Source organism: Manduca sexta, chromosome 25 (assembly GCF_014839805.1).
Source record: "Manduca sexta isolate Smith_Timp_Sample1 chromosome 25, JHU_Msex_v1.0, whole genome shotgun sequence".
NCBI classification, from domain to species: domain Eukaryota; kingdom Metazoa; phylum Arthropoda; class Insecta; order Lepidoptera; family Sphingidae; genus Manduca; species Manduca sexta.
This window is the reverse complement of record NC_051139.1, coordinates 15,823,055-15,831,347: the sequence shown is the minus strand read 5'-3', so window position 1 is coordinate 15,831,347 and position 8,293 is coordinate 15,823,055. Positions and strand designations below refer to the sequence as shown.

The window sequence follows — 8,293 nt, the reverse complement described above, 5'->3', positions numbered from 1 at the left end:
ATCAAGCCATATTCGAGTAATTACTTTTGTGTGAAACTGTGGTAAATTAATGTATGTCCAGGCAAAGCTGTCTACAGCGTAGCATTGCTTCATAAGGCAAAGGTGAGTGAAATTGGTAAAGTTGTGTACTCCATAGTGGATTGTCCGTTCGCTATATTTTTATGTACCTAAAATTCTCGAGATCGCACCCAGGGGCGTAATAAAGTCAACTTCGAGAACCTCATTTGTATTGAAGCAGGGAATTTTTTCATTAATATCATACCGGGGCAAAAGTGATGTTGGGTGTTTCCGCTCAGTATCAGAGTCTGAAGTTTTGCCTCATATGGCCATAGGCTCGCCTCTTATCACACTATGGGACGGAAGATACATGACTAACAGTGGGTGCTCTAGTTACCCCTCTGCCTATCCTACCGGGAATATATGTATGTTTATTGTAATAGCACATTGCCAAGCATCAATCATCACTAGCATAAAAGAATGTTGATGAAGTTAAAACACATTTATTTCAGATAGCCTGCAGGTCCGCCCACGTGGGAAACATTTGTCCGAGATAAATCGACTATAGCACCTAGGAATAATATCGCTTCGTATTAGTGAATTTCTAAATCGGTTTAATACTTTGTAAGATTAGCACGTTTAAACAAACTAACTATTTACCTTTATATTATTAATATAGAAAAGTCATAGCAGGTTTAACGTTCAAACAGCATTGAGAAATTGAAATAAGTACCTATGTGTCGCAAAACTGTTGAATTTCGACCGATTTTTGCTATGGAGTCGAGCGGAGCAAATATGTAAGGAACAATTTCATCCGATCGGTTTGTTCACATTTTCTGAACGTGTGTTCTGAGTTACTTTCATTTTATACTACCTAACTTAAATTCAGATGTAATCTGAAAACATTTTTATTATGCAGTTTAAAATAAATCTTATTTTATAAATGCGAAAATACAATATATATTTGTATGTTTTGAAACGCAGAAAAAACTGAAGGAATTTGAATGAAATTTGACACACCGGTAGACCATGTCCGGGATAAATACTTTTTATTGTGTTTATTTGATCCCATGAAAGTTATTAATCTGATTAAAATATATGGCGCTGGTATCGTATAGTGCTTTAAGGGCGTTTTTAGCGGGAAATATTATCACGCGGACGTTGCCGCGAGCAACACCTATTTACACTATAAATATTGTCTTAATATTTATATGTAAATGTATTCACAAAACAGCTTTTCCCTGTAATCTGCTAAAAAAATACAATTATATATTTTATAGCATTAATTCAACGTAAATCCTTTTTTCTAATAAAATGGAAATTTTAGGTATAAATACAATTTGCAATGTTCTTTATATTAATTTTATAACATTACGCAAATATATATTTTAATTCTGTTTTATGTAGTTTCTTTTGATTCGAAACATCGTTTCAATTACTGTAAGCCTAAATTAATAACTATATCAATATATCATAAGTGATTTGAAAGAACAAAATTTAACTGCTGTAAGCAAGATTCCATATCGATATACATATTACACATATTAAATCCCCATAACTCCAGATCGAAGTCAATATAAAAACAACAAACAAATGAATTGAGAACCTTCTTTTTAGAAAATTCACTAATAATAAGACAGCAAAAAATTTGACTTAGAAATTAATGGTCTTATTCATAATAACACTATCAGAATTATCGGAACTTTATCTGGGCGTTATCAGAGGCATGTAAAAAATTTGTATTTATAATGGTTCAATTGCGCTAAAAGTCCCCGATAAAGATGCTTTGATTTATCGAGCCTGACGCCCGTCTTTACACCTATTTTAAGCGTTCGATATCAAAAAATGGCTGATGTCGGTCAGCTGTTTCGTGTTTGACGCTTGTTGCCAAAGTCAGTCTGTACTTAGAAGTAAACAACATTTCGACCGTGTAGCCCATAATTTTCGTTTCAAGAAGTAATTTTATTTAGTTACGTATTAAAAATGCAAGCTAGGCTGCTTTAGGTGAAAAAATGTGTCGTCAGAAATTCGATCCGTTTTCTCTGGATAATGATGAATTCCGTAAACGGTATCATTTTTCCAAACATACGGCTGCATTTATAAGTGACTGATAGTCCGCGAAGAGTTGCAGCTTCACCGTATAGGTTGTGGCAGATCACCAGAATTGCAAGTATTAGTTAACTGCATTGACATGTTGGAATCGTCATGAGGTAAGTTAATCCTATTCCATATTTATACAGACTTCGGTAAGTACGTATACCTAATGATGAGCTACTTTTAGATTCGTTTTCTTAATAGATGCAAGATGTTGCAGACCTCTATGGATTATCTCAAGCCACTACCGGTGGTATATGTAGCAGAGTGGAGCGTGCGCTCGTATTACATGCTGCAGATTATAATTATGCTCCACTTCTTTTCAGAGGAACCCTTGTTAAGGCTAGAATTTCACCATGTAAAAGAATTCCCATATATAATTGGTTGTATTTATTACACCCATATAAAATTTAAAAATATGGTTGTGATGCAGCCTAATATTATATAGAAAAGGATATTATTCCCTCAATGTTGTTGTTCAGGTAAGATTTTCGGGAATATGTAAAGTTATAAATTAATTTAGGTCTACTTCATTGCATAAACTAAACTCAAGAATTGTTGTAGGTGACTTGTGATGCTAATCTTCAGATCAGAGATATTGTTAGATGGCAAAGCAGCACTCATAACTCCCGGATATTGCAACAAGAACTTTGGTGTGTGGAAACAGCATTTTCAATGTCTGTTCCATAGCATATCTAAAATTTGGCAATGTGAAGACTACTATTATGGCTCTTGCAGTGTTGCACAACATTGCAATTGCTCAAAAAGAAAGATATATGCCACAGAAAAGTGTGTCCGATACTGAAGAGGTGTCAGAATCAACTATAATTATCATCATTGACCCAAAATCTAGACTAATGTTGTTCACACTGAAAGGTAACTAATTATACAACATAATTAAAGTTAGTCATTGTCATTTATTTTTATAAAATTTATATTTTTCTTTCATTAATATATCAGTTTTATTTTTTTATATCACTGGAGCTCATTGTCCATCTGAATAGCATGCAACTCTTTCCTGTGTTGCACTTCTACTGTTGCAATTTATTCTGCAGATGTGGGACAAACCTGAAATTATGCAATGTATAAGCATTCAACATAATATTGAAATAAAAAAATATTTATTCAAATATACATTAGTATCCCACAGGATTATAGCATAAAATTTAAATTACTTAATGATGATTAATTAATACGTCCCTTATATTTCCAGGTGGAGGTGGATTATAGTATACTAATGCATCATATGCATGCCTTAATCTGTGTACTGAACAAATTGTACATCATATTTGATTATATGTTAACTTGTCATAAGAGCCTTTTATATGCCTACGTGATAAATAAAGGTTTTTATTTATTTTATTTGTTATTTTAATCAATAAAGACCTCAAAAATATTTTTACTTTTGGCCTACCTAATACAACAGTATCCCTACATGATTATAGCATAAAACGGATACATACATATCTCCTTTATATTTTCTACTGGAAGTGGGGTCTGAGGAGGCACAATGAGCATGATCTAAAAATAAAATTGATTTATTCCTTTTATATTTCATTGTGCTGTTTTAACTTTTTTATTTGTGCTGAATGCCACCAGGGTACATAATCACTATTGTATATTATCCTAATATTTTTTTATATGAATATTTTAAGGATGGCTATCATAGTGCGTATGTCCAACCATTTTAGCGCAATTTCCTGCATGCGTTCTTCCAAGTTTTACAATGAATTTTGAGAACATCAAATAAATCTTCCTCTTGTATTTATTTTGTTTACTTTTTTGACAAATGCCATTGTGACAATGACAAATTTTTTTTTTTATTGTCTGTTTCTAGAGACAAAACTTGGTAGTAATTGGTAGAACTTATTTTAATTATTTTTTTTCAACGAAATGGCAACATTGTGCACATTTAAAGGCCTTTTTGTTATCGGAGGTTTATGAAACCATTATGAATAAGAAATTTTATCGAAGGTTCGATAAGCTTATAGGACGTTTTAACTATTTGCGATTTATACCTTCGATAAGGGTTTTATTATGAATAAGACCATAAATATGCAGCATTGTGTCAGATAAAATAATGAACTAATAGACATATTTATTTAACCAACTCTTTAATTACCCTTTACTTTAACCGTAAAGAACTAAAAAAATCCATATAAGAACGGAATACCTGATCCCAGTAATACATATAAATCACTGTTTCGCAAGAGAAGACATGATTGAAGGAACGTATTTGAAAATGCGAAGACATATTGCTTGTATGCAGGACAAGGTTGCCCGCGTACTAGGGATGGAAAACCCTCGAAGTAAACTGACTCACACTCTGAATCAGTTCGCGGGTTCATTTTTAGTAAGTGGTCCTTCGTAGTAAACTGATTTACAGAATTAGTTCGCGGATAAGGTTCATTTTTAGTACATGGTGGTAATTTGTAATCGCCCAGTTAACGAGCATCGAACACAATGTAAATGACCTTCCAGCCCCATATAAATGTGTAATATTTTGGAATTAACTGTTCCGAACAGGCCGGCATAATTGTGTCGACTGGCCAGAGGTAATCGTCATTCAACAGTCTAAACCCTACCTGGACCCCACTTCGGTTATACGTGTTAAGTGTGTTTTGCAATCAACTGTTCCGAACAGGCCGGCATAATTGTGTCGACTGGCCAGAGGTAATCGTCACTCAAATTCAAATTCAAATTCAAATTCAAATTTTATTGCACTCCACAATCATTTTATACATAAGATGTTACATTTTAATACACGTGACATAATCGTGGACCCTGTCGGGCACGGCAAAGTTTCAAGAGAGAGAGAAAACTATACAATTAAATACTTATAATAGCTATTTGTTACATGCATGTACATATTATTATATTTTATTATTTTACTTTATACAACTACTAGACTTTTTTATTGATTATGTAAATTTTAGTGTTTTAATATGTGTGTGTGCACGCGTGTGTGTATGTGTATTACTATAATATTATTATTAAATACCTAGTCTTGCCATAAATATTGTAATAAAGAAAAAAGAAAATTGTTAACTGCAAATAACATTTATTACTTTTACAGTGTGTCAGTTTAATACATAAATATAAAACAATTAAAAATATAAAAAGCTTATTCGAAGTGGTCTCCATTGGCTGCAATACAGTCCTTTTAAACGATGAGGCCAGTTATCAATAGAAGCACGCACTCTTTCCATGGGAAAATTCTTCACTGCCAATCGTATAGATTGTTTTAGGGACTCAAATTATCATGGCGTTTAGAGCAAGCTGTACTCTCTAAAACTGACCACAAATCATAATCCAGCGGATTAAGATCGGGACTAGACGACGGCCAGTCTTCAGCTCTGATGAAGTCCGAAACGTTCGATTCCAACCAAGACTGCGTGGACCGAGCTTTATGACCCGGCGCCGAGTCTTGCTGGAAGGACCATACTTGGTTATTGAACATGGTGATGTTAAGGGGCTTAACTACCTTCTCAAGAATGGTATCTTGATACACTTGTGCCGATGTTTTGATACCTTTTTCACAAAAATATGGCTCAGTCACTCCTTCATAGCTAACACCCCACCAAACCATCACTGAAGTCGGATAATGTCCACGTTGCACTCTGTCGACTAATTGGGAAGCTTCCTTAGAGCTTTGAGCATAAATACGGTCATTTTGTTTGTTAAAATGTTGCTCAATTGTAAAAATTTTCTCATCCGTAAACAAAATTTTTCTGTGACCTCCCTTTGCGTACCGCTTCAGTAGTTGTTTCGATTTTACCACCCTATTCTTCTTTAAATTATCAGTTAAGAAATGGCCAGTGCGTCTCTTATAGGCTGCAAGTCCTAAGTCATCTTTTAAAATACGCGACATGGTTCTAGGTGCTATCTTCATTTCCCGAGATAAAATCTTTTGCTTTCGGACAGGATTTCTTCGAATTCTTTCCCTTACTGCTTTGACCACCTTTTTCGTACGAACACTACGTGGACGGCCAGATCTTTTCTGTCACAAACAGAGGAGGTCTCATTGTACCTATTAATAGCCCGGTACACAAACATTTTACTAATACCAAGTGTATGGAGAGTTTTAAAAATTGCATTTGGCTCCATACCTACTTTGTGTAATGCTATCACAGCGATTCGGTTCTCTTTATCACCCCACACCATTTTAATATCGCAAAATATTTTACAATGTATTGGCGCCAAAATGAGAAAACACAATGAACAATCGTATAAAAATGACAGATTCGAAATTCAAATGTAATATTTTTTTATAATTAAGTGTAACAGTATTTATGGCCAGACTAAGTATATTATACATATTATTTTCAAAGTTACACTTTTTAAAAAAAAATATATATATTTGTATTGGTATCGTTTTATTTACTATGTTGTATTATAATATTATCTTATGGGTGGTATAACTAATTATTATAATATATTATCATCATTTAAATATTCGGTTATCTTATAATAACATTTATAATGTAGAAATTTTTTTAATTTATTAATATATAGACTAGTTTTAGTTTCTTCTTTAATACTTTTAGGCAACTTATTAAATATTTTTATAGCCATAACATAGGGACTAGAGGAATGCATGTGTAACCTGGAGAATGGTAAGTTTAATCTGTTTTTGTAGCGCAAATTCATTGAGGAGTTTATTTCCGCTCTTGTTGGGAAAAAATTTGGGTGTTTGTGTACGAATTTCGAAATTTCTAATATATAGATGGATGTAAGCGTGAGGATACGGTGAGTTTGAAAATGAGGTTTGCAGCTATCAGTTTGTTTAATATTAACTATTATTCTGATTAGTTTTTTTTGAAGCGTGAAGAGAATTTGTGCGTCAGTACTGTTTCCCCATAGTATCACACCATAAGAGAGCCACGAATATGCATATGCATAGTAAGAAGACAGAGCAGTCCTTACATCGGTTGTCTTTTTTATTTCATTATAAAGCATAAGTGAATTTTGAAATTTTTGATTTAATTTTTTGAATATGTTGCTTCCAATTTATATGAGAATCTATGTCCAAACCTAATAGTGTAACATTTTTTACTAATTCTAATGTAGTACCCTTATAACTGATGTCAATGTTTAGTGGTTGTTTTTGTGGTGGGTGGAAAGTGATTAATTTCGTTTTTTGGTAGTTCAGTTGTAAGTTGTGTGATGTCATCCAGTTTTCAGTCTTTGAGAGTATATTGCAGATTTTTTCATTAAGATTTGTATGGGATTTACATGAAGTGAGAAGAGAGATATCGTCCGCGAATAGGACGCATGGCCAGTCTAAGATTTTTGGAAGATCGTTTATATAAATTAAAAACAAAAGACAGCCTATAACACTTCCTTGCGGAATCGATGCATGAATATTTTTGCTTAGTGAAAATATTTTTTGTATTTCGTTTGTGGCGTGATTGTAGTTGTCTATTTCTACTATTTGGCTTCTGTTTTGTAGGTACGATTTGAACCAATCGTGACTTTTCCCTCGAATTCCTATCCCGTGCAGCTTATTAAGTAATATTTTGAATTGTACTTTATCATAAGCTTTTGTCATATCTAACAGAATTCCTATGCCATAACTTTTATTATTTATAATGTTTAATGCTTCTTGTATGTATTCATAAACTGCTAGGGTAGTAGAGCGTTCCTTTCGGAATCCATTTTGACTATCATCTAATATATTATATTTTTCACAGAATTTATAAACACGGTTATACATGGCTTTTTCGAATATTTTAGAGGCTGTGGGTAATAAGGCGATGGGTCTATAGTTGATTGGTTCCGTTTTGTCATCTTTTTTATGTAGGGGTTTTATAAGAGATATTTTTAATAAATCGGGAAAAGCTCCTTCTTCAAACGATTGGTTTATTAGACTGGTTATCGGTAGGGTTAATTCGTCGACGCATTCCTTAAATAAAGAAGGTGACAGTTCATCGATACCATGGCTTTTCTTGTTTTTTAAATTTAATATTATACATTTGATTTCTTTGTTGCTTACTGGAGACAGAAATATTGTATTTTCACTAGGATTTATTACAGGTATTCCCTGCGGTTCGAGGCATGACAAGGTTTTATTGGTTTCACCTACAGATGCGAAATATTCATTAAATGTGTTTGCGACTAAAAAGGGATCGGTAGTGATAGTATTATTTATTTTTAATTTTATGTTATATTTTACTTTTTTTATTTTTTTATTTGTGCGTTC

General features: G+C 33.0%; 1 long non-coding RNA gene across 1 annotated transcript; it reads left to right on the top strand.

The window, feature by feature from the left end:
* Positions 1–1,702: 1,702 nt before the first annotated feature.
* LOC119190599 lies at positions 1,703–3,422 on the top strand. The gene is made up of 3 exons (XR_005113021.1): positions 1,703–2,573; positions 2,656–2,967; positions 3,305–3,422. It is a non-coding gene; the product is annotated as an uncharacterized LOC119190599 (long non-coding RNA).
* Positions 3,423–8,293: the final 4,871 nt, after the last annotated feature.